At 39.5% G+C, this 19,551-nt stretch overlaps 1 protein-coding gene across 3 annotated transcripts in view; it reads right to left on the bottom strand.

Annotated features, from left to right (window-relative positions):
• Positions 1-19,551, bottom strand: part of SPATS2L (spermatogenesis associated serine rich 2 like) — a 170,121-nt gene that overhangs the window by 99,052 nt on the left and 51,518 nt on the right. The gene's annotated exons all lie outside the window — the stretch shown is intronic.

Raw genomic sequence — 19,551 nt, 5'->3', positions numbered from 1 at the left:
AGAGGTCTCCTGTCTTCCTGACCTGTAAGTGAACCTCCTTTCCAATACCCTCATTAAGTGGCCATCCAGCATCTTGTCAAACAAATTCCATGATGGAAATTCAACTAACATAGCTTCTTCTGCATGAGACTAATTGCAAGTAAATTCTTAGGTAAAACTGAGTCAATCGCTTTCCTATAACTTCCCATGCAATGCTTTCAGATAATCCATAAATCTGACCACTCTTCCCCAAGTGTCACATTTGTCCTAAGTATGCTTTCTCTATTCTAGTACAGAATCATTCACAGATTCACAGGATGTTAGACTTGGAAAGGATTTCATAAATCTCTAAACTATGTTTTATGGGCAAAACATTTTGTATTGTCAGACTTTAAGACCTTTATCTTTGAGAGTACATTCATTCCTCATGTGACACAGTGTTGAGTATTCTCACCCTGATATATATGATATCTATACCATACATATTGTTATATTATGTACCAAAATATTATATATCAGAATGTGTATATATTCAGTCTATGGTTTTATTATTTTTTAATGCAACCTAAGATTGCATTTTATGGACAATCACATCACACCATATATTGGCCATAAGGAGCCTATATTAATGAACCTCTAAGACTTGCTCATTTGATCCATTAGTAAGTCTCATTTCCTTAGTCTTTACTTTTACAGATTATTTTTTTGGAAGTGCATGAGGTTATATTTACTTCAAATTAATTTTGTCTTAACTTGGCCAATTTTGCCAGTTTACTAGAATTTTTTTGGACACCAAATCTACACCTTGTCACTTCAGCTGTACATTTCACTCTGATCATTCACAAGTTTGAAGGATATCACTGATAAAACTACGCTATTAAGTAAACAGTCTGGACTTGAATCTCAGTGCTGACATCTAAGAAATGTGTGACCTTGAGGAAGTTACTTAAATTCTCTGTGCTGCAGACTACTCATTTATAAAGTGGAGATAAGGGGCCACCTGGGTGGCTCAGTCAGTTAAGCATCTGACTCTTAATTTCAGCTCAGGTCATGATCTCGCAGTTCACTGAGTTCAAGCCCCAGGCTGGGCTCAGTGCTGATGCTGCAGAGCCTGCTTGGGATTCTCTCTCCCTCTCTCTCTGCTCCTCCCCAATCTGTGCTCCCTCTCTCTCAAAATAAATAAACCAACTTTTAAAAATATATAAAGTGGAAATACAAATATCGAAAACATTGGATTATTATAAAGATTAAATAAACTGATGCATGCAGAGTAATTGAACAGTATTTGACAGATAAGAATCCAATAGGTGTCTGTTATTTCTATTTCTATTATTCTTATCAAATTCATCATCATTGAAGTCATTGCTAAAGAAAAATCTAGAATGAAACAGACATAAAAGACTATAGATCACCCTCTGTGATCACATGGACCTATTTTTTTAGCACTCTTTGGATTTCGTTATGCAAGTCTACTTGTCAATTCATTTAACTACTGTTATTCCATTTATATTTCTCTATTAAGTCCACAGTGAAATTTTGAGATACTGTGAAACTGGCTGGATCACATTTCTATATTATCATAACTGCCACATTTTCTTTATCTTGCATTCCAATTATTCCTGGTCAATTGACCAGGAGTATCATTTAGTCCCCCTTAATTTCTTGCTGGTGCCTAATAATCATCACTTTCTTTTCTGAATGTTCTCAAAAATTTCAGAATAAATTCTAAAATTTTCCTGAGATATTTTTTTCTCTTTTTGTCAATCTGTAGGGATTTGGGGCTTTATCTGTTTGCTGACATTCCCTGAAGATGGCTGGCTGGAGTGGGACAGTCACAGGTGTGATGTTCTCAGTCCTGTGGCTGCAATCTGGGTCAGGAGACCCCAATCCATGACGAAGGGCTAAGGACCTGGTATAATGCTGCAATGAGCCTCAATCCACATTTTGTTCTACCCTTATCAGGTGGGAAATCACAATCCTTGATTAAAAGCCAAGAATAAGAAGAGATGAACAGTCCTTTGTTTTGCTCATCAGAGGTTCTGTATTTTTCTTGTTCTTTTTTCTACAAAAGTAAAATAACATTCTCTTGTAAAAAGTACAACTAAAAATAATATTCCACTCTTGATCAAAATTGTAACCATGTCATTATTAAAAATGGGAATAACATACTTGACATCATCAGCATTCCAGTGTTCTATGTCTGCTTTACTTTGTGACCTTCATTTTTTGTAGGATTGTTCCTTGCAAGCTTTTTAAGTCTCTTTTGTTGTTTTAGAACTTTTTCTTTTTACGTAATGCAGCTCACTCTGGACTTTAGGCTTCCTGACGCCAATCTAGTGGGATTATCTCTCTCTTTGGTATTTGTTCTTGGTTGTTTGTCTGTCTTTGCATTCTTCTTTAAATGGTCTTTTATATTTTGAGTTAATCCGAGCATGCCCTTGGCAGCCATAGCTCTCTTTCTTCCTCACTGTTTCTGAACATTCAAACCTCTAGTTCTAATTATATAAAACATTGTGGATTATTAAACTTGACAAATGTGTGTGTATATGTGTATGTGTGCACTATCTTTGATAATTTGGGAAAATACTTATGATTGTATTAGATAAATTTCATTATTGTTTATTGCTTAATTCATTACATATACAATAAAGTAAGATTTATTGGGTATCAGCTATGTACCAAGTTTTGTCCTATAACGATAAACATGATACAGTCCTGCTCTCTTGAAGCCTGAAGTTTCACAACAAATAAAAGTGCAAAGGTAATCACGATCCAGCATGACGCGAAATTTGAGAAGGGAGGTTTCAGAAGCTTTGAGAGCACATAGAAAGAGCCCCAATTTCAGTTTAAGAATTGAGTTTCTCATCTCTTTAGTCTAGAGTTTCAGGCCATTTCTTCTCTGAAATGTGAAATTTCCCTCCTAAAATCTGTGGTACACATCTGGCTATATCCAACACCTGCTCCTTGGTTATCACAAAAGCTAAGATGACATGGTCACAATCTTCTAAATGTTGAGCACACAGTAGACACTCAAATATTATTGAATGTTATTCATTCAATAATTGAATTGAAAGTTTCAATTATTACTATTACTGTTACTATTATTGAAAGTTTCCTTCTACTTCTGTTTTACCAACCAATCTCTTCTTGGTGAAAATCAGATCCAAAATAGCAGTTCCTTTCATTTCCTTTACCATCTTAGAGAAGAAAATGCTGTAAATTGGTATATGAAACCCTGTTTTCCTTTAAACATGAATAAGACTTCTATTTTTTTAAGTTTATTTATTTATTTATTTCGAGGGAGAGAGAGAGAGAGAGAAAGAGAGAGAGCACAAGCCTGGGAAGGGCAGAAGAGAGAGGGAGAGAGAGAGAATCCCAAGCAGGTTCTGCACTGTCAACATGGAACCTGATGCGGGGCTCAAACTCACGAACCATGAGATCATGACCTGAGCCGAAACCAAGAGTTGGATGCTTAACTGACTGAGCCACCCAGGCACCCCTAAACATAACAAGACTTCTAGCAGATGCCCAAATAGTTACAGCTTCTTGCACTCTTATTTACTGTTTTTATGTCACTTTTGTATGCTATATCAGAAGTAAATTACACCAGTGCTTATAGGTCTCAGTTCATTCATTCTCTCAAAACAATTTATTGAGTGCCTACTACATGCAAGAAACTGTTCTGGACACTATGTTTTCCTTCTCCTTCTAACTTTGCCAAGTGTGTCCTCTCTTGGATTTTTAAATACTCACCTTTCTGCCTATCCTGAAACATCTGGGTTCCTGCTCCATAGGAAGGAACAACTCATTTTCCTTGTTTCTTCTCTGTCAAAAATTCTGCCATTTACCAATCTTTTTTTTAAACTGCATATTAATTAAAGCAGGGTTTCTCAATCTTTTGATAAGGAGAACATACTTATTTTCTTATGATGCTATTAAAATCTCAAATTAAGTAATCTTTAAACATCAGAGCTATGAGACAAAGCACTACATTGTTTATGAGCTGCATCCCTAACCACCAGCCATTAAGAATCATTGATCTTAATCATGGAAATAATTAACATGCTAACAGAATATAGCCAATTCTATAGTATAATTAGTTGGTCATTAACATAACCAGTAACTTTCAGGGTTTGAACTTTAATTTATATATCCATATGCCCCATATGCAGCATAAAAATTAGAATTCACTTTTAACACTCAGACATGTAAATATGAACATTACTTTCTTAACTTCTTTGATTTACTTTTTACAAAGTAATTTAAGTAACCTGTAATCAAATGCAAAAATTGTGCTCCCAATAAATGACCACAATTTATTTTCCATATAAAATAAAGATATATTCTTATCTTCTTGAAAAGTACACATGCTTTCATCAAGGTTTCTATTCCAAGTATTTGAGTCAGGTCAGTTTCATTGGGCTGTGATTTGAGCTCAGAGTAGCTTGTCAGTAAAGAAACAACAAATCCATTGGTCTTTGGTGTTTTCCTGGTGTGCTGCTAATAAACTGCTCTGTCTATGTGAGGTCATGGCCACCTGACCTGGAAGTGGGCTCTGCTGAGTCAGGGGGTCAGAGATCACCATGGGTTGCTAAATAAGCAACACTGCATAAAAATAATGGAGACAGAGGGGGAAAGACCCTAATGCTAATTTGCCTATAAGCTAGGCCAAATACAGTTTTGTCCAAAGATAAAAGGAATTCTGCACTGAGCAAGAAAACTTCCAATTAAAAGCAGAAAATAATCATTTGTAGTGAGTTTACGTTACTTAGAGTACTGATGTTTTACTACAGTAGGTATATCATTTCAATAATATTAATCAGGACTTTGCAATAAGGTTAGAACTAACTTCTGAAAAATTTTGTCTATTTTCAAGTTTGAATTAGTCACAATTATAGGAGATACAGAGGAAATTTGGGAAAAATTAATTATACCAATAGAAATTCATAGTAAATTACTACTTTATTATTACATATATGAATGAAGTATCTAAATGTGTTTAATTTACTAGCAAGAAGTATCTCAGATATACTAAGATTCTGGTTCCTATGATAATTAGTGCTAGGAATGTAGAAGAAAGCAACCTCCAAAGAATATAAATACAAATACAATCTGGTGGTTTGACATGGATTCCTTCACCAGGAAGTTATCCTAACAGACACCATGTGTGAGTTACTGCAACGGTTTACATTTGCCATTAACACTTTTATGACAGGCATGTTAGTAGTTCTCTTTTTTCCTTTTACTTTCATATCAAATATTTCACACCGTTATATATGGTATTATATCTATTACCAACTCAAGTCCATGAATAATCAGCAAAAATTGCAGATATTTTTCTTATTTGGTACTACTGTTCTCACCTAATAGCTTTTTTTTTTAATGTTTTATTTATGTCTGAGAGAGAGACAGCATGAACAGGGGAGAGTCAGAGAGAGAGGGAGACACAGCATCTGAAGCAGGCTCCAGGCTCTGAGCTGGCTGTCAGCACAGAGCCCGACGCGGGGCTCGAACCCACGAACCATGAGATCATGACCTGAGCCAAAGTCGGACGCTTAAAAGACTAAGCCACCCAGGCACCCCTCACCTAATAGTTTTTTTAAATTGCCTTCACTTGAAAGTATAGCAAATTCTTCGTACAGCAAAAAGTTTCATTAACTCCCCAAAATAGACAGACATAAGAACAAAAAAGTAGACCTACACAGACTTTTTTATTTTCTCAGGCTTAAGAGGCTCTTTTTGTTTGTGTCAATCAGTATAAGATGAAGAGAATATCCTTCAGAAAATAAACCCTTAGGTCAAGAACAAAAAAATCAACATAAGAACAGGTATGAATCAATTGACCATTAATGTATATAAGTGGATGGAATGAAATAATCCTTGTTCAAGAAATTAAGTCCATGGCAATGCTCCCAACTTGTCATTTGTAAGATATGATTGCAGATTTATGGTTTCTGGACAGCTAATGAGTTGCATTAGAATCCTAGTATGTTCATGTTTGAAAGGAACTTTGTAACATCTCAATGAAATTTCTCTTTTTAGAACTTTGGAAACTGAGATCCTAAGTGTATAAGGAACTTGTCAAAAGTCACACAACTAGAAAGTGGTAGGGCCAGGCCTTGAATATAGGTTTTTCTGTTCTTTATATATTTAAGAACATTTTATCAAAAACCTCCTATATACATAGACTTGTACTAAGTACTAGGTAGAGAAACAGTGAGCAGAATACAAACTCTGGCCTCAGAGAACTTTGATTCTGGTGAGGGTTACCAGACAAGTAAACAGGACACAAGTCAACACACACTATTACAGAGGAAGCACAAGGTTTTATTAGAGTGCTTTGACTTGGGGGTGAGAGGGGCAAATAAACAAGATCAGGAGGGTCAAGGAAACCTTCTAGATGGATATTAGATCTAAGCTAGGCCCTGAATTATACATATGAATGGGGTGCAGGGAAGAGGGAAAAAAAGGGAAGAGTGGGATCTCTGCAGAGGGACTGGAATACACCAAAACCCAGATGCAAAAGACATTCAGGCTTGACAGGGTGTTCAGTATCCCTCAAACCAGATGAAGAGAAAAGAGATGAATTTAGAGAGAAAGAGGTCTGTGAGTCAGATTATGGAGCCTCAACTTTATGCTGAGGGTACCAAGTAGTCTCTGAAGGATCACAAACATGGGCTGAAATGGCCAGGTGTACATTTCAGAAAGAATGCTAGGTCAGTGTAGGGATCAGACTGGTGTGGAGAGCAAGAGAAGTCTATGAGCCCCTGATACTGGAAAGGGGATGTCCTGATCCTTAGACAGAAATAAATGACCTAATTCTTTTTTTAAAGAATTATTCTTTTTGAACAATCCATCATTCTTTTTTAAAAAGTTTATTTATTTTGAGACAGAGAAAGAGAGCAGGAGAGGAGCAGAAAGAGTGGGAGATAGGGAGGGACAGAGAGAGGATCTCAAGCAGGCTCTGCACCAGCAGCACTGAGCCTGACGCAGGGCTCCAACTCATAAACCGTGAGATCATGACCTGAGCTGAAACCAAGAGTCAGATGCTAAATCGACTGAGCCACCCAGGTGCCCCTGATCCATCATTTTTTTTTTTAAATTTTTAATGTTTTATTTATTTCTGAGAGAGAGAGAGAGAGACAACGTGAGCAGGGGAGGGTCAGAGAGAGAGGGAGACACAGAATCTGAAACAGGCTCCAGGCTCTGAGCTAGCTGTCAGCACAGAGCCTGACACGGGGCTCAAACCCACGAACCGTAAGATCATGACCTGGGCCGAAGTCAGACGCCTAGCCGACTGAGCCACCCAGGAACCCCATGATCCATCATTCTTATTAACACTTTGTTAGCCTGAGTATATCCACTATAGAATCTGAGCATCTCTGAGCTCATAGAAAAAAGTTCAATTTATGGACCTTGAAAACTCAAAACCAAGCTTTGGCCTCAACCAAAATGTCCTGCATAGGCAACAGGCTAGCAGTAGCCCCAGGCAGCAGTCACACTGCTATTGCAGCCAAACCAGTACAGATGCCACCGTCCCTGGGCCCCTGGGCACCTAGCTATAAATGGGGATAATTATATCTACTTATCTACTCCATAGTAATATTGTGAGGACACTCCTGCTTCCTCAACAGGAAATGAGAGTAGTAATATCTATTTCACAGCAATGCTGTGAGTTAAAAGATAACATATGTAAACACACATACTTTTTACACTTGGGTAGTAGGAATACAATGCTGTTAGTTTCTTTTCCTGTAATAATGCAAAAGCTGTTCTCTGTGAAAATAATTGACTCAACAAAGATAGAGAAAAACCTGTGGACTTCACTTCATTTACACTAGGCTCTACCCACTGACTTAATGAAGCAAGTCAGTGAATGTTACATTGTGAAGATTCTCATTTTCAGCAGGGATTTTCTTAGTTGTTAAAAAAGCAAGAATAAACACACACACACACACACACACACACACACACACACACTTTCTTCAAGTTGGAAAAAAAAAAAAAGAAAACAATACACCCAAGTTCATCCTTCCCAGCTCAGTCAGGCTCTAACTTGGAATGCCTCTTTCTGGACTGGAAGTCCCACCTGGCACTCCCCCTCCCTTCCTGGGGTGCTTGGTAGCTGGCCCTCCTCTCCTCTCTACTGCTGGGAATTTCCTCCTCTACCTCTCCACAGACCCCACCAAGGCTTCAGGCATTTCTTCAGACAGGGCAGGAGACAGGGAAGACACAAGAGGAGAACAGCTTTGGGGGGAAGGACCTAAAAGCTGGTTGTACATGGAAGTTAGTAAACAGAATTTCCCGCAATTGAAATATACAATCAATATTATCATGGATCTGAGGAGAAATCTACAAAATCCTTTTAAAGTGACAGGGCCAGCATGAAACCTGACTGTTGTCACTAATATAAAGAAAGAAATCTATTAGTAACATAAACACAGGAAAAGTACACTTGCCTATCTGAACACTGGCAAGGCCAGGATGTCCCTATGCTCCCGATGCTAAATTACTTCCCATGGATTATTTTATTTAATGCTTACAAGAAACCTGTGACACAGATCATTCTATTCTTCTCATGAACAGGGAGGAAACTGGTATATTAGTTTGCAATTCCTATAATAGCTATTTGCTATTGCTGTAACAAATTAGCAGAAAGTTAGTGGCTTTTAGGAACACAAATTTATTATCTTCACAGTTCTGGACGTCAGAAATCCAACATGGATCTCACTGGGCTAAAATCAAGGTGTCACCAGGGCTGCATTCCTCTCTGGAAGTTCTGCTTCCTTGCCTTTTTCAGATTCTGGGGCTCATCTCCATGTTTTAGCTCCTGTGTCCCTCCATCTTCAAAGCCAGCACTGTGGCTTTTCTCTAACCATTCTTCCACTGTCACAATTCTCCTCTCTCTCAGACGTTAGCCATAATATCTGACTCTTTCACGCCTCAAGAACCAATTTTCACCCCCTTGGGGGTAATGTAGCACCTGTTGAGAACGTATAATCTGTTCAACTGGGAGTATTAATACTGAGGTAGAATCTGCTGTTTATCTTCCACCCAAAGCTCCTTGGCTTTCCTTCCTCTGCTGTGTCAGCAGCCACGCAGTTTGAATGGAACAGATTCAAGGCTTAAGCATGGAACACAGAAAAATTTGTGCAGGGAAAGTACATACTGACAACTCAACACACGAGAGTTTTCATTATTATTATATTATTATTTCTACAAGAGACAATAGAAATGTTAAACTTATACATCAAATAAATAATCAGCTGAGAAACATTTTAAATGCAATTTTTAACATCCCCCATATACTTAAATTAATCCAATATGTAGGTAGAGCTATATATTTATTTTTTGTTCCTGGTTAAAATAATGGATGTCCCTGATCTAATTCTGCCTTGGTTTTTTATTACTTTTCTCAATAACAAAAGCCAGGAACAAAATCAGATTTTGCTTCTAGCAGTTTAAATAGATAAAAATCAGTGTGACTGTCAAAATCCAGGTTGGTCTTGTCAGGCTGAGATGAAAACCAGGGTTACATTTGAAAAGATGAATGTGGACACTAACAGGAAAAAGCGCCTGGCTAATCGAGTAAACAAATACGACTTGCAAGTCCCAGATGGAATATGTATAGCATTATAATCAGCAAAATGTCTTTTTATGGTTATTTTCCTAGAACATTCTCAAAGTAATGCAGATCTTACAATGGGATAGTAGCAATAGTACAATTTTTTTAACTTTAGTAAAGTTTTCATTTACTAGCATTTAAAAAGTTTTATTTTTTTTTTATTACAGGCCTCAAATATATGTTACTGACCCTTTCACAGAAATGTAGCGATACCTTAGACTAATAGGATGACCTAGATCAAGGGTCGATAGAGCAGTGTGGTTTTTATGGCCTGAAATGAGAGTAACCAAGCAAAGTTGAGACCTTGGCTTTATACTGAACCTATTTAGTTTGGAAATTTCACCTAGAAAATCTATTTGTAAAATTTATTTTTGTTTTATTTATTTTTGAGACAGAGAAAAAGAGTGCATGCAGGGCAGGGGTGGAAAGAGAGAGGGAGTCAGAGGATCCAACGTGGGCTCTGTGCTGACAGCAGTGAGCCCAATGCGGGGCTCAAACTTATGAACTGTGAGATCATGACCTGAGCCCAAGTCCGACATTCAACTGACTGAGCCACCCAGGCACCCCTTGATCATCTATTTTAATTAGGTTGTACAGGAGCTGAAAAATATTCTTGGAGTTAATTAAGTTTCAACTTCGCTTCTAGTAGCAGGAGAGGTGTAACATACTACTTACTGAATGCCAGTCCTGAGATCCACTAGGTTGCAGCGCCGATCTTCCCCAGTAGACTGGGCTATTCTGTGGCAGAGCAAGATTCCCTCCTTCTTCATACCCTCAGGTATTTTCTATCCCACTTATTAAAAGTCCCCTTGCTGAACTCATGGTCAAAGCATGCATCTCAGGCTGGCTCTATCTACAAAGCCAGGGGCAGGGCTGTTATCACTATTATCCATTCTCTCCTTCTTTCTTTAGTACTAGAACTTTGAAGTCCTACCTGGGCACATGAGCACCTAGCATATTTCCCAGCCTTCCTTGCAGATCAGTCAGTATGCTCATGCAGCTATGTTCTGGTTGGTGGAATGTGAATGCAAGGGAAATGCACAATTTCTTGGCGCCCCCCCCCCTTTTTTTTATTTCTATCTTAGCATGTTTATTTTGTTAGGACTGGCTTTTTTTTTCTTAAATAGCTTATTGTCAAGTTGGTTTCCATATAACACCCGGTGCTCATCCCCACAAGTGCCCTCCTCCGTGCCCATCACCCTCCTTCCCCTCTCCCCCACTCCCATCAGCCCTCAGTTTGTTCTCAGCATTGAAGAGTCTCTCATGGTTTGCCTCCCTCCCTCTCCCCAACTATTTTTCCCCTTCTTCTCCCCCATGGTCCTCCATTAAGTTCCTCCTAATCCACCTATATGTGCAAGCATATGGTATCTGTCCTTCTCTGCCTGACTTATTTTGCTCAGCATAACACCCTCAAGTTCCATCCATGTTGCTACACATGGCCAGATTTCATACTTTCTCATTGCCCTGTAGTGTTCCATCGTATAGATAAACCACAGCTTCTTGATCCATTCATCCATTGACGGACATTTAGGCTCTTTCCATGTTTTGGCTATTGTTGAGAGTGCTGCTATGAACATTGGGGTCCATGTGCCCCTATGCATCAGCACTCCTGTATCCCTTGGGTAAATTCCTAGCAGTGCTATTGCTGGGTCATAGGAGAGTTGTATTGTTAATTTTTTGAGGAACCTCCATACTGTTTTCCAAACGGGCTGCACCAGTTTACATTCCCACCAACAGTGTAGGAGGGTGCCCATTTCTCCACATCCTCGCCAGCATATATAGTCTCCTGTTGGCTGTCCCCTTAAAACTAGAGTTGTGGTTTCCTCTCCCTCTTGCCTCCTCTTGACTGCTAAAGGGTGACAAAATCTTGAAATGGAAGCCATAAAGACAGAGCAACAAGAGCCTCTACAGAGGCTCTACAGGACTGTAGAGCCTCTATGTTAGCCTGCATGCTTGGGGACACTTAAACAGGGACAAACTGACTTGTACATTTTGAAGCTACTATTGTTTTGCTTTTACCACAGCAGCAAATCCTAACTAATACTTACTCAAAACTTTCCTTCACTGACCTTCCTAAAATATCTAGCATTCATATTTTTGGATTAAGAATATTTCTGTATCCTAAAGAACTGTGTATTAATGTCTTAATATCCCAAAGAAATCAGAATTGACAGGTAAGAGCTGTAAATTAGCACTGTAGGTTTTTTTTTTTTTAAGCTGACTACTTGGGACACACACATGGAAGCTCAGAGAAACTACCACATAATTCTTTTATTTAGTTTTCACAACTAAATCAGTGTGTGAAAAATTAAAGAGGATACAGAGAGGCACCACACAGAAGATTGAAAGTAAACAAAAAGGGGCATGTGATGGCACTGGATTGGCTTGCTCATTTGTAAACCTAGCGGTCACCTTCATGCTGCTATATCACACAGAAGATGGTGATGGACTGTCGCTCCCACTATGGAAAGGAGACCATTTTAAAGTGAAGCAAGAATGTGTTGACAGTTTGGAGAAAAGTGCTCTCTGAGCCTATGTTTAATCATTTGAATTAGTTATTGAGGGGAGGCTAGCAAGCCTTTGTTAGGTATTTAAAAACTGGATAGATTTTAATTTCCCAGAATGTCATGTTAGAGTTTTGCCCTATAAGCACAGGCAGGAGGAGAGAGGATGGACGAGAATGGATCTTAACAAAGTCCCTCACTCCAGGATGGAATTGCTTTCAATGCACCTCTCTCCTTCTCCCTTCCTCTCTCTTTCTAGAATGACACTAAATTACCCTCTGCTTACAACCAATGAGAAGCAATGCTTTTGTTTCTCTTTGCTTTGTTTCCTGGACCACATGCCTTCACCTAGGTCTTTCATCCCACCATGTGCCCAAAACTGCAAAATTTAATTTAGTGAACCATGTGCACATGCGAGTGTGCATGTGGTGGGGAATCGGGAGGGAGAGCTAGGAAAAGAGTTTCACAATACATCCAGATTAGATTGAGAGCCACACCATTCTTTTCAAAGACACACACACACACACACACACACAATATTCTNAAAAAAAAAAAAAAATTAATTAAAAATAAAAGATGAGAAACAGATTTCCTCTCAAGCTTAGGAATGTAAATTATTAAGTGCTGTCCTTATTTGGAAAAGTGAGGTATACAAGTTAAGGGTCTTATTAAGCTGCCTAACTTCATCATAATGTATTTATTTGTCTAGGGGGTTGATCATAAAATGCTCCTTACAGAGACACTACAGGATGACCATCTTAGGAGAAAACACAAAGTGGAATCCAGTGGTTTAGTTGGAAATAGCAAGCTTTGATGATACGACTCCACTTGAACTCATAGAATAGACCTATTTCCGGAAAGATTTTTCAGTAGGGAGGAGCATGGGGACCACAGAACAAGAGGTCATCTACACAGGATGCTGATCTTTCTGTTCCTTAAGATGCAAGGAGCTTCCCCGAACTCCATGTTTCCTGGGGCGCCCACATGAATCTCCCCATGGAAAGACATTTGGCTGAATCGCATGACTAGCATTGGAGAGACTGGTGCTGGTTTTGATAAAATACCAATGAGGTAAGAGTTTTTATATTATTCATCTGAGAAAAACAAGTGACATGAATGCAAACATTGGTTCTTAAGAGATGAAACTCAGAACCACCTTGAGAACTGGCCTTAATATCTTTACCCAAATCACCCTCCTGTTGTACTTTCCTATGGCTTTCACCAAACACACACGTGTGCACGTGCATGTGCGTGCACACACACACACACACAGACACACACACACTTTCTTCAAGTTGGAAAAAAAAAAAAAGAAAACAATACACCCAAGTTCATCCTTCCCAGCTCAGTCAGGCTCTAACTTGGAATGCCTCTTTCTGGACTGGAAGTCCCACCTGGCACTCCCCCTCCCTTCCTGGGGTGCTTGGTAGCTGGCCCTCCTCTCCTCTCTACTGCTGGGAATTTCCTCCTCTACCTCTCCACAGACCCCACCAAGGCTTCAGGCATTTCTTCAGACAGGGCAGGAGACAGGGAAGACACAAGAGGAGAACAGCTTTGGGGGGAAGGACCTAAAAGCTGGTTGTACATGGAAGTTAGTAAACAGAATTTCCCGCAATTGAAATATACAATCAATATTATCATGGATCTGAGGAGAAATCTACAAAATCCTTTTAAAGTGACAGGGCCAGCATGAAACCTGACTGTTGTCACTAATATAAAGAAAGAAATCTATTAGTAACATAAACACAGGAAAAGTACACTTGCCTATCTGAACACTGGCAAGGCCAGGATGTCCCTATGCTCCCGATGCTAAATTACTTCCCATGGATTATTTTATTTAATGCTTACAAGAAACCTGTGACACAGATCATTCTATTCTTCTCATGAACAGGGAGGAAACTGGTATATTAGTTTGCAATTCCTATAATAGCTATTTGCTATTGCTGTAACAAATTAGCAGAAAGTTAGTGGCTTTTAGGAACACAAATTTATTATCTTCACAGTTCTGGACGTCAGAAATCCAACATGGATCTCACTGGGCTAAAATCAAGGTGTCACCAGGGCTGCATTCCTCTCTGGAAGTTCTGCTTCCTTGCCTTTTTCAGATTCTGGGGCTCATCTCCATGTTTTAGCTCCTGTGTCCCTCCATCTTCAAAGCCAGCACTGTGGCTTTTCTCTAACCATTCTTCCACTGTCACAATTCTCCTCTCTCTCAGACGTTAGCCATAATATCTGACTCTTTCACGCCTCAAGAACCAATTTTCACCCCCTTGGGGGTAATGTAGCACCTGTTGAGAACGTATAATCTGTTCAACTGGGAGTATTAATACTGAGGTAGAATCTGCTGTTTATCTTCCACCCAAAGCTCCTTGGCTTTCCTTCCTCTGCTGTGTCAGCAGCCACGCAGTTTGAATGGAACAGATTCAAGGCTTAAGCATGGAACACAGAAAAATTTGTGCAGGGAAAGTACATACTGACAACTCAACACACGAGAGTTTTCATTATTATTATATTATTATTTCTACAAGAGACAATAGAAATGTTAAACTTATACATCAAATAAATAATCAGCTGAGAAACATTTTAAATGCAATTTTTAACATCCCCCATATACTTAAATTAATCCAATATGTAGGTAGAGCTATATATTTATTTTTTGTTCCTGGTTAAAATAATGGATGTCCCTGATCTAATTCTGCCTTGGTTTTTTATTACTTTTCTCAATAACAAAAGCCAGGAACAAAATCAGATTTTGCTTCTAGCAGTTTAAATAGATAAAAATCAGTGTGACTGTCAAAATCCAGGTTGGTCTTGTCAGGCTGAGATGAAAACCAGGGTTACATTTGAAAAGATGAATGTGGACACTAACAGGAAAAAGCGCCTGGCTAATCGAGTAAACAAATACGACTTGCAAGTCCCAGATGGAATATGTATAGCATTATAATCAGCAAAATGTCTTTTTATGGTTATTTTCCTAGAACATTCTCAAAGTAATGCAGATCTTACAATGGGATAGTAGCAATAGTACAATTTTTTTAACTTTAGTAAAGTTTTCATTTACTAGCATTTAAAAAGTTTTATTTTTTTTTTATTACAGGCCTCAAATATATGTTACTGACCCTTTCACAGAAATGTAGCGATACCTTAGACTAATAGGATGACCTAGATCAAGGGTCGATAGAGCAGTGTGGTTTTTATGGCCTGAAATGAGAGTAACCAAGCAAAGTTGAGACCTTGGCTTTATACTGAACCTATTTAGTTTGGAAATTTCACCTAGAAAATCTATTTGTAAAATTTATTTTTGTTTTATTTATTTTTGAGACAGAGAAAAAGAGTGCATGCAGGGCAGGGGTGGAAAGAGAGAGGGAGTCAGAGGATCCAACGTGGGCTCTGTGCTGACAGCAGTGAGCCCAATGCGGGGCTCAAACTTATGAACTGTGAGATCATGACCTGAGCCCAAGTCCGACATTCAACTGACTGAGCCACCCAGGCACCCCTTGATCATCTATTTTAATTAGGTTGTACAGGAGCTGAAAAATATTCTTGGAGTTAATTAAGTTTCAACTTCGCTTCTAGTAGCAGGAGAGGTGTAACATACTACTTACTGAATGCCAGTCCTGAGATCCACTAGGTTGCAGCGCCGATCTTCCCCAGTAGACTGGGCTATTCTGTGGCAGAGCAAGATTCCCTCCTTCTTCATACCCTCAGGTATTTTCTATCCCACTTATTAAAAGTCCCCTTGCTGAACTCATGGTCAAAGCATGCATCTCAGGCTGGCTCTATCTACAAAGCCAGGGGCAGGGCTGTTATCACTATTATCCATTCTCTCCTTCTTTCTTTAGTACTAGAACTTTGAAGTCCTACCTGGGCACATGAGCACCTAGCATATTTCCCAGCCTTCCTTGCAGATCAGTCAGTATGCTCATGCAGCTATGTTCTGGTTGGTGGAATGTGAATGCAAGGGAAATGCACAATTTCTTGGCGCCCCCCCCCCTTTTTTTTATTTCTATCTTAGCATGTTTATTTTGTTAGGACTGGCTTTTTTTTTCTTAAATAGCTTATTGTCAAGTTGGTTTCCATATAACACCCGGTGCTCATCCCCACAAGTGCCCTCCTCCGTGCCCATCACCCTCCTTCCCCTCTCCCCCACTCCCATCAGCCCTCAGTTTGTTCTCAGCATTGAAGAGTCTCTCATGGTTTGCCTCCCTCCCTCTCCCCAACTATTTTTCCCCTTCTTCTCCCCCATGGTCCTCCATTAAGTTCCTCCTAATCCACCTATATGTGCAAGCATATGGTATCTGTCCTTCTCTGCCTGACTTATTTTGCTCAGCATAACACCCTCAAGTTCCATCCATGTTGCTACACATGGCCAGATTTCATACTTTCTCATTGCCCTGTAGTGTTCCATCGTATAGATAAACCACAGCTTCTTGATCCATTCATCCATTGACGGACATTTAGGCTCTTTCCATGTTTTGGCTATTGTTGAGAGTGCTGCTATGAACATTGGGGTCCATGTGCCCCTATGCATCAGCACTCCTGTATCCCTTGGGTAAATTCCTAGCAGTGCTATTGCTGGGTCATAGGAGAGTTGTATTGTTAATTTTTTGAGGAACCTCCATACTGTTTTCCAAACGGGCTGCACCAGTTTACATTCCCACCAACAGTGTAGGAGGGTGCCCATTTCTCCACATCCTCGCCAGCATATATAGTCTCCTGTTGGCTGTCCCCTTAAAACTAGAGTTGTGGTTTCCTCTCCCTCTTGCCTCCTCTTGACTGCTAAAGGGTGACAAAATCTTGAAATGGAAGCCATAAAGACAGAGCAACAAGAGCCTCTACAGAGGCTCTACAGGACTGTAGAGCCTCTATGTTAGCCTGCATGCTTGGGGACACTTAAACAGGGACAAACTGACTTGTACATTTTGAAGCTACTATTGTTTTGCTTTTACCACAGCAGCAAATCCTAACTAATACTTACTCAAAACTTTCCTTCACTGACCTTCCTAAAATATCTAGCATTCATATTTTTGGATTAAGAATATTTCTGTATCCTAAAGAACTGTGTATTAATGTCTTAATATCCCAAAGAAATCAGAATTGACAGGTAAGAGCTGTAAATTAGCACTGTAGGTTTTTTTTTTTTTAAGCTGACTACTTGGGACACACACATGGAAGCTCAGAGAAACTACCACATAATTCTTTTATTTAGTTTTCACAACTAAATCAGTGTGTGAAAAATTAAAGAGGATACAGAGAGGCACCACACAGAAGATTGAAAGTAAACAAAAAGGGGCATGTGATGGCACTGGATTGGCTTGCTCATTTGTAAACCTAGCGGTCACCTTCATGCTGCTATATCACACAGAAGATGGTGATGGACTGTCGCTCCCACTATGGAAAGGAGACCATTTTAAAGTGAAGCAAGAATGTGTTGACAGTTTGGAGAAAAGTGCTCTCTGAGCCTATGTTTAATCATTTGAATTAGTTATTGAGGGGAGGCTAGCAAGCCTTTGTTAGGTATTTAAAAACTGGATAGATTTTAATTTCCCAGAATGTCATGTTAGAGTTTTGCCCTATAAGCACAGGCAGGAGGAGAGAGGATGGACGAGAATGGATCTTAACAAAGTCCCTCACTCCAGGATGGAATTGCTTTCAATGCACCTCTCTCCTTCTCCCTTCCTCTCTCTTTCTAGAATGACACTAAATTACCCTCTGCTTACAACCAATGAGAAGCAATGCTTTTGTTTCTCTTTGCTTTGTTTCCTGGACCACATGCCTTCACCTAGGTCTTTCATCCCACCATGTGCCCAAAACTGCAAAATTTAATTTAGTGAACCATGTGCACATGCGAGTGTGCATGTGGTGGGGAATCGGGAGGGAGAGCTAGGAAAAGAGTTTCACAATACATCCAGATTAGATTGAGAGCCACACCATTCTTTTCAAAGACACACACACACACACACACACACAATATTCTGTTCTGCTACAGGGTTGGGAAATCAGATCGTGAACTCTGGGGAAGGGCCATATAATGGCATCAGGTTCTAGGCCTCAGTCCAGATACATCTTAGGCCTTCAAACACTCAGTTCAAAATCCTGTCAACAAGTTTTATGTGTTTTGCTTGTACTTTCAGTGAAAAGAAGGCTCCTTTTTAGAGAGACACATTTGAAACAAGAGAAAAATCTTACTTATTAAGAGGTGATAAAAGCTGAAACAACAGTGGTGTATTATTTATCAGGAGGGACCCTCATATTATAGAAACACCGTGACCTCTCTCCACCTGTTACCTACTTTCCCTCCCCCATGAAGAAGTGGCTTATCTCATAAGTGCATTTAAAAGAATAAACTGAGCATGCCCCATTCAATCCCCTCCTTTTCTCCCCTCTGTTAGGATCTTTCTGCCTGCCTACAAAGAGGATGACTTCTTCATTGCTCTTGGTCAAGCAGTAAATGCTTTGGTCATAGGCCCTGCCCCTAGCTGGGAAGGAGGGAGGCAGAAAACGTGCTATAATTGGTCACTTTGCCTGTGACTAGGTCTGCTTACTGCAGGGGTAAAGTAGTAGCAAACCATCCTGGCCCTGATATAAAGCTACATTTTCCAGTGAGCACCTACCAGAAATAATGCGGACGTTTTGATCTCCTCTTACCTGACTTCTCTATCTCTCCATATTGCTTGGCACACTATAGGGAAGTAGCAAAAGATTTTTGAATGAGAGAATAAATGGATCTGGGTGAGCCAGTTTGCTGACCTCCTAAAACCCCAATGGAAGTTCTGAATTTGAGGCTCTATTTTTTTTTTTTTTTTGAGAGAGAGCGGGTGGGAGAGTGCAGTCAATCACATGTGTACAGGGGAGTGGCAGAGAGAGAAAGAGAGAAAGAATTTTAGGCAGGCTCCATGCCCAGTGTGTAGCCCAATGTGGGGCTCGATCTTACAAGAGTGAGATCATGACCTGAGCTGGAATTAAGAGCTGGATGCTTAACTGAATAAACCACCCAGGCAACCCTCTATAATTTTTGATCATTCGCTCCATTATTAAAATGCTTGCACATGGACATCTAATATGTGTATACTATTTATTTGTAAATGTTAACCATGTATCTTTGTACTAATATAAACTTTATAAAATACAAAATAGAAATTTGAAATGAAGTGAAAAAATGTAAATATAGGGTCCAGTATTTTATTCCTGAACACCAGTCGATTATTTTGAGCAGTCCACTCTGTAGCTCACTGGCCTAAACCTGAAGCACTATACAAGTCTGGAGAAGAAAAATCTGGAGGTCTGGAGCAGTCCAGGCAGATTCAGGCAGCACATCAGGGACCCTGTTTCACATGGCCTTCCGCTCCTCACCATGCATAGTAAGGACAACACTTCCTAGTTAATGGTACGTGCTCAGGAAGTGTGTGTTGAACTGAGTTGGAAGGAGAAAGTGGATAAATG

Source organism: Crocuta crocuta, unplaced genomic scaffold, assembly GCF_008692635.1.
Source record: "Crocuta crocuta isolate KB4526 unplaced genomic scaffold, BGI_CrCroc_1.0 scaffold159, whole genome shotgun sequence".
In the NCBI taxonomy this organism is placed as follows: domain Eukaryota; kingdom Metazoa; phylum Chordata; class Mammalia; order Carnivora; family Hyaenidae; genus Crocuta; species Crocuta crocuta.
Note: the sequence above shows the minus strand (reverse complement) of the source record. Positions and strands in the feature narration are given on the sequence as shown.